The sequence below is a fragment of the Crocuta crocuta genome, unplaced genomic scaffold, assembly GCF_008692635.1.
Source record: "Crocuta crocuta isolate KB4526 unplaced genomic scaffold, BGI_CrCroc_1.0 scaffold223, whole genome shotgun sequence".
Taxonomy (NCBI): domain Eukaryota; kingdom Metazoa; phylum Chordata; class Mammalia; order Carnivora; family Hyaenidae; genus Crocuta; species Crocuta crocuta.
Genome location: NW_027529426.1, coordinates 571,832 through 578,455, shown reverse-complemented (window position 1 = coordinate 578,455; position 6,624 = coordinate 571,832). Strand labels below are relative to the sequence as shown.

The 6,624-nt window shown below is 34.2% G+C and overlaps 1 long non-coding RNA gene across 2 annotated transcripts in view; it reads left to right on the top strand.

The window, feature by feature from the left end:
• The window catches only part of LOC144227270 (uncharacterized), a 64,656-nt gene that overhangs the window by 19,762 nt on the left and 38,270 nt on the right, over positions 1-6,624 (top strand). For both annotated transcript variants that reach the window (XR_013333891.1, XR_013333892.1), the window contains exon 3: positions 6,141-6,186. This is a non-coding gene — a long non-coding RNA (uncharacterized LOC144227270). The remainder of the gene's footprint in view (positions 1-6,140; positions 6,187-6,624) is intronic.

Below are 6,624 nucleotides of genomic sequence, written 5' to 3'. Positions count from 1 at the left end.
GGGGGAGAAGAAGGGGGGAAATGGTGGGGGAAAGGGAGAGAGGCAAACCATGAGAGACTCTTGAATGCTGACAAAAACTGAGGACTGATGGATGTGGAGGGGGGAATGGGCACGGAGAGGGGCACTTGTGGGGATGAGCACTGGGTGTTACATGGAAACCAACTTGACAATAAACTATTTGTAAAAAAAGAAAAAAAAGAAAAGAAACGTTAAAACCAAGAAAAGAGAAAATCCTGAAAGCAACAAGGGAAAAATTATTTGTCATGTACAAAGCTACCCCAACTAAATTCTCTTCAGGCTGAAATCAAGTGATCTTACACACTAATTTAAAACAACAATGACAACAAATACAAAGAATACAAGTAATTATATAATTATGAAAGTTGTTATAAATGCATGTTACATCTCCTTTCTATTCTTAACTGATTTCAAAAGCAATTGCATATATGTTTCCATATCCATATATGTACGTCTATACCTGTATGTGTATGTATATCTGTATCTATATCTATTTACCTATACATTATGTTGTTGGAATTATAAAACAAAGAAATGTAATATATTTGACAAAAATATACAAAGGAGGTAGGTGGAAACAAAGCTGAATTCTCTATATATTTACTCTCCTTTCTTATCTGTGCTTTTAAAAATTATTTTAGAGAGGGAAGGAGTGTAAACAGGAGAGAAGAGAAGAGGGAAAGAAAGATTCTCAAGCAGGCTCCACACTCAGCAGGGAGCCTGACATGGGGCTCAATCCCACAAACCTGGGATCATGATCTGAGCCAAAATCAAAAATCTTATGCTCAACCAATGGAGCAACCCACTTGCCCCATGTATTTCTTTAAAAGACAAAAAAAGTAATACTTGTAACAATTTATTTTTGAGTTAGTAACATATATTGATGCAATATATATAACAATAATAGCACATAACACAGGGAGAAGGAAAAGAGCTATATAGGAGCAGCACTTCTTTATTTCATTGTAATTAAGCTAGTGTAAATCTGAATTTGATTCAGATGAGTTGAGATATATATGGTAAGCTCTAGAACAAATACTAAGAAAATAGCTAAGACAATATATTTAAAACATTATGGAAATTAAAATGTTACCCTAAAAAATATTCAATTAATGCAAAAAAAACGTTAAGGAGAAATATAAGAATAAAACACATGAGACGTACAGAAACAAAGAGTAAAATGGAAGATGTAAATCCAACTACATCATAATAACACTAAGTGTGAGTAGATTAAACGATCTGATCAAAAGGCAGTTTATAAATTGGATTAAAAAAAAAAGACCTAACTATATACAGTCAACAGGTGTCACACTTTAGAAATCAAACAACTAGAAAGATTGAAAATAAAAAGTTGGGGTGCCTGGGTGGCTCAGCTGGTAAGCAGCCAAGTTCAGCTCAGGTCATGATCTCATGGTTTGTGAGATTGAACCCCATGTCTGGCTCTGAACTGACAGTGGGGAACCTGCGTGAGATTCTCTCTCTCTCCCTCTCTCTCTCTTCCTCTCCCCTTCTTGAACCTTCTGTCTCAGAGTAAATTAGCATTTGAAAATAAAAATAAAAGTTTGCAAAACAGCAACCATAAGAAAACTGGTGTGGTTATGCAAATGTCAGATAAAATAGACACTAAAACAAAAAATAAAGACAGGGACATTTCATTTTATCTCTTCTTTCAATCCATCAAGAAGAGATAAAATTATAAACATGTATACACCTAACAACAGGATTCCAAAATATACAAAATACCAACTGAGAGAATTAAAGAGAAAAACAGATAATTCAACAATAATAAACTGATATTTTAATATCCCATTTTCAATAATAGAAAGATTAAAGAAAAATCATAAGAAAGAAGAACAATGTTGGAGAACTCACTCACCCTCAAAACTTACCCTAAATCTGTATTATTTAAGACAGTGTAGTACTATCATAACGTTAGAAATGTAGATCAAGCAATAAAATTGAAAGTCAAAAGAATAAACTTCTGGTTTTACATTCATTTCCTATTTGACAAAGGTGCAAATGAATACAAATGAATGAGAGGAGTGTTTGAAGTGGAAAATGAACTGTAAAACATAATTTCTTATTCATGTGTTTTATTACTTTATGAGAAGAATTAGTACTTAATCTTACAGCATAATTCTTAAAATATCAATATCAAAAATAAGATTGTATTATTTTCACTTCCTTAAACCATAAATAAGGGATGAAGTTCCCTTTTCTTGAAAACAAGGAAGAGTCACAATAAATCAAAGAAAAGAATATCTCATTATTTCTGCCATACTTATATTAGCTTATGTTTGATCATTTACAATGGGATTGACACTGTGCTAAACACTTTAAGTAAAACTTTTGATTTAGTCCTCATTATAACTCTATAAAATAAGTACCTCGTATTTTAGATAAAGAAACTGAGACTTAGGACATGTATAATTGTCCCAAGGTCATACATAAAATGATGGTCTTGCTTCAGACTGGCAGTTTGACTTCAGAACTTGGTATTTTCATCATATGTGGGAAAGGAGGTCACATGCGCGCGTGCGCGCGCGCACACACACACACACACACACACACTTAAGAAGAGAAAAAAAATAATAAAGAACAACAGATCTTATTATAGTCGTGTTCTGGACATACAGACCAAGTGTGAAAGTGTTACGAAGCAGCGAAAGAAGATGTGGTTGTTTCAATTCTCATCCAAGTCCGTCGCCACTTCAAGAGCAGCGGAGCATGGAAACAGATCTGGCAGCCCTCATGAAAGTTGCAGATTCTTGCTGTTTTCTAGTGAAACCAAAAATTGGTCACTCAGATTTAAATTTAACCTCAGAAATGCAATCAATATACTTTCTTTTCAAACATATGTACATATTAGCCTTACTTTATATTGACAATGTGAATTTTGTATGTTTTCCTATCATTCGACCTATAAAAAATTTCTGACTGATTCTCAAGTTGTGAAGACCTCCAACCTCAGGTAGCTTTAAAAGCAAAACTAGCTTCAAAACGCAAAATCTGCTTCTCCTAACTGAAAGGATTTAAATTACACTGTGGATAAGATGCAGTAAGCAAAGCAGCTAAAACAGTGTGCTATTTCGGAGGTAAATGGACTGAAGCAGATGGAGGGGGACGAGGGGTGCTTTCCTAGAAGCGCAGTGTCTGTGTGTCACCAGCTGTTGCTGGGAGATAATGTGCAATGGCAAGTGATGTATAGGAAGAAATCCGAACGCCGTTAGTCCTCTGCTTTGGACTGTTAGGAGAAAGAGCCTCTACTCGAGTTCTTTTAACTGAAGGTGAAGGCTGGAATCTGCGATGCCCACTGGAAATGACACTTCCTTATTTGATTGAAATGTAAAACAGGACTCCAAAATCGCCCATTTTATTCCACAGTGGGATTCAGCTAAAGCTGAATTCATGGAGGGAGCGAGCCACACGGGGGTTTTGGGGGTGGGGAGAGGGTAAGGGGTGGAAGGTAAGGTAGAATATGTTCTTAATCATGCTGTATAGGCAGTAAACATTTTTGTCATTTTAAGTTTAAATTAGAACTCGTTAGTTTCAATGTTGTTATTCAAATATACAGAGGAAAAAAGCACCATTTAAACCACGATTGCCTGATTGTGCTTTTTAGGAGGAGTCTGATTTCTACATTAATTGATTCCTTTATTATTAAAGACAAAATGTCAAGGCATGATGCAGATGGCCAAAATAGGACTGCATTTATCTGGGAGTTATATATTTTCACAGTGGCTGTTTAAAAGAAGGTCTGTAATACAGGGAAGTTAGAAAAGATATGATTAGGACATGAAGAAAAGGTGGTAAAGGTGGTAAAGAAGCCAAAATAAAGAGAAGAAGCCTGAGGACAAGTGAAAGACAGCAGTTGAATATTTGAATACTTACGTGATATTTTCATCAGGCAGCACCTTGCAGGTCACCTCTGGAAGATGGGTGAATTACACATGTTGGAAGCAGACTATAGAATAGTAGCCAGCAATCACAAGCAAGGGATTTTATATGCGCACACAAGTGTGGATGGGTCTTAACAACTGTGTGCTAAGTGAAAAAACTATATGATTTATAATAGTACATAAAAAATAAAATTTCCTGTAAGTTATAATATATGCATGCAAAAATTATATTTTATGATTTTTCAGTGAAATAAAAGATATGTTGAATACATCAAAGTGATCACGGAGTGAGGCAAAGGGGTTTATGAAGGCAAAGTATAAGAGGAATGAATAATCAAGCTTGAAATGACCCAAGACCTATGATGGACATTCATTTTCTCACAGTTTTGGAGGCTAGACATCCATCATTAAGGGGCCAGCAAATTTAGTTTCTGGTGAAGACTGTCTTCTTGGGTTGTAGCCCTCCCCTCCTCACTGTGTCCTCACATGGCCTTTCCTTTATCTTCCTTCAGAGAGAGAGAGATCTTTGGTGTTTCTTCCTCTTCTTTTATGACAGCAATTTTATCATGTTAGGGCCACATTTATGACCACATTTAACCTTAATTACTTTCTCAAAAGGGATTACTGTATAGTAACAATGAAGAAAAAACTATCTGCACTGGAGGAAGACTTATTGCTTTCTTCAGCATTACGATATAGTTTATTTAAACCAGACTATGATAATATAGAGAAGGAAATGAGGTGGCAGCTCGCAGAATCTCTGTGGATTTACAGATGCAAACTGGCTGCAAGGGACTCCTTGAACCCACACACGCTTCAGTAACAGATGAGTCAGTTGCATGTGCACAGACAACATAAGACAAGAGACATTTCACAGGTTTTTGCTTTGTGTTGCTGTTTTAAACATAATGTAGGTTACAACTTTATATTTTATTTTAAAATTTTTAATGTTTATTTTTGAGAGAGAGAGAGTATGAGCAATGGAGGGGCAGACAGAGAGGGAGACATAGAACTGGGAGTGGGTTCCAGCCTCTAGGCTGTCAGCGCAGAGCCTGATGCGGAGCTCCAGTTCACGCACTGTGAGATCATGACCTGAGCCAAAGTTGGAGGCTTACCCAACTTAAAATAAAACTTTATTTTATTTTAAATAAAAATAAAAACATTTTATTAAAAAATAAAAATGTATTTTTAAATATAAAAATAAAGCTTCTTGTAAATTATAATATATGCATGCAAAACTTTTATTTTACGATTCAGTGAAATAAATGATAGGTTTAACACATCAAAGTGAGCAAAGGGTCACCCAGGCACTCTTCACTTACATTTTTTAAAAAAAATTTTAATGTTTATTTATTTTGAGGGAGAGAAAGGGAGAGAGAGCATGAGCAGTGGAGGGGCAGAGAGAGAGGGAGACCCAGAACTGGAAGTGGGAGCACTTCACATTTTAAATGACTACTGTCCATACTTTGTGACAATGATTGAGGATATAATGGGTCTTAGCCATTGGAATGAGATTGGGAAGACAGAGGATAGGGATCCATCATCTCTTCTGGCAGTGGCAAATAGCTATTTGGGGAAACAGCGGGTCTAAGATTTTCAGCAGTTTCAGATCACCTGCTTTCATGCTAGAAGCAATTGGGTTCATCAGTGGTGAATTCCTGTTATTTTGGCATTTTCTAATCCCTTCTCAATCAGAAGTCAGCTTTTCATAAATTTTATAAGCATGCAATTTATAATATTAAATCCCTTTTTGGTAAGATATCTTGACTCNTTTGACTCTTTTCTGTTTCCTGGTTGCTTATTGAGTAATCATAGTAATCATTTACTAGGAACATTCCAAATCCTCTGTTACTAGATTAAAAATAAAATCCGATTGCTCAGCATTTAATTAAAGCCCAGCTTCTATTTATATTTAAGGTTTTATGACCTATAACACTTTAAGTGGAATCTCATCTTGATAATTTTAACTAATGGTAATAGAGTTATTGAAAATCTGTCCAAATTATAGAAGAGTTAAACATTTGAAAACTATAATTAATGCAAGTTGAACTCAATTTTATAATACATTTATGCAAATATCAGTGAATTTATTTCAAATATTAAAGAACAAACAAAAGAATTTGGAAAATATTGAGCAATGGGGCTTAAAATGATATTTTTAACTCCTAAAGAATTTATTTTTTAAAAGTATTTATATACTAATTTATTTTTGTTCTTTTTTAGTGTTTTTCCCCCACCATATTGTCCTTTCAGAAGAAAAGAATTAAGTGTAAGTAAAAATATGGGATGGGTTTAACTGGTAAGGAAAAGCTGAGGTGCCTTGCTCTATTATGATATTATTTAGATTACTTATATATTCAAAAATATCTTTAAGAACATTTTTCATGTATATAAGTCTTTAATCCCTTTTTAGATTATTTTTCCCTCCTTCTAGACTGCTTTTTGATTAGGGTTATGTTTTTTCCCAATTATTCACTTTTCACTTTCTTGATCCTGATCCATCATGCTATGCATTACTATCTTGCTTTCTTTCTTTTTCTTTCTTTCTTTTTTTTTTTTTTTAAAGAATTACATTGCATACTTTTATTTCAGGTGAATTCTATAAAAATGTATAATGAAAATTCCATAATAATGGTGGTTATTTTTTAAATGTTTTTGTTGTGTTTATAAAATTCTGGTTTAAGGAAACTCCCATGTTACATTTAGT